The following is a 1,287-nucleotide window of genomic DNA, read 5'->3' on the forward strand; positions in this document are numbered from 1 at the left end:
GAACCCGTGCCACTGCCTGGCTGCTGCCATCACCCATGATAGATCTTCTGGAGCCTAAACCCAGGTTATGGAAAGAATATGCCAATGTTCACCAGCTGCTGAATCTACCTGGAATAGCTCTTCCACTCCAAGAAGGTAGAGAAGATGGGAGCTGCTGCTCAGCTGCTGAGCCTACCAGAGAAATTCTTCTGCAACACAGAACTGTATAGAAATGCTGGACTGCAGTCTTCACTAGATGCCCCTCCTGGATTCTCCATTTGTAGCCACGGTTGGAGGTGGGAAAATAGAGGCAGCTTTCTGGTTTCCACCACAAGTTTGGTACAGTCCATTTGTGTTAAGAAATTGTAGGACGTGGGATATGCTGATGTTCACCAGCTGCTGAATACACCTAGGATGCTTCTTGCATCCCAGAAAGCTCAGGAAAATGAGAACTGCCTTTTGCTTGCAAAGTCCACTGGTATAGCTATTCTACAACACAGAGCTGTGGGGAAATGGGTGACCTCCCACTATTCTCAAATGCATGACCTCCCACTATTCTTACTATATTTCTATAGATTTTGTTAATTTTCCAACTTTTCTAACTTTGTTGTCTCACCTTTTCTCCCACTCATTGTTTTTAATATATTTTCACCAGATAAACAAATCTAGGTGACTGTTTCCTCCTTACTTTGAGCTCCTTAAAGACAAAATTTGATTGTCTTTTATCCTTAATGTTTATAATGAATTTATCCAAATATCTCACTGTTGTTTCCTTGAAATGAATGTGTACCTTTTTCTATGGATTTTCAAAAGATTTTCTCTTTATCTCTGGTTTTCAGCAGATTGACTATGATGTCCTTGTGTGGAGTGTGTATATGTGTGCATGCATGTGTGTGTGTAGGATTTATCTTTCTTGGGGTTCACTAAAGTTGAATCTTTGACTTGATGTTTTTCTTCAGTTTTAGAAAATGTCTCTTCATTCTTTGATCAAAGTTTCACAGGTCTCAGATGATTATTTTTTCCTGTTCTTTTCTAAGTTGTAACTAGTTCTCTCTAAGCTTCTACTGACTTTTCTTTAAGTTCATAGAGTTCCGTAGAATTTTTCTAAACTGGGCCAGATAAGAAATAATTTAGGCTTTTTGGGCCACATATAGTTTTTATTGCATATTTTTAGAACAAATTTTAAAAATGTAAAATTATTCTTAGATTGTGGGCTATACAAAAACAGACCACAGGCCAGATTTGAACCATAGATCATAGTTTTCCAATTCTGTTCAATTATGTCCTGTATGTTATTAAGCCCATCCA

The sequence above is a fragment of the Macaca fascicularis genome, chromosome 5, assembly GCF_037993035.2.
Source record: "Macaca fascicularis isolate 582-1 chromosome 5, T2T-MFA8v1.1".
NCBI lineage: Eukaryota > Metazoa > Chordata > Mammalia > Primates > Cercopithecidae > Macaca > Macaca fascicularis.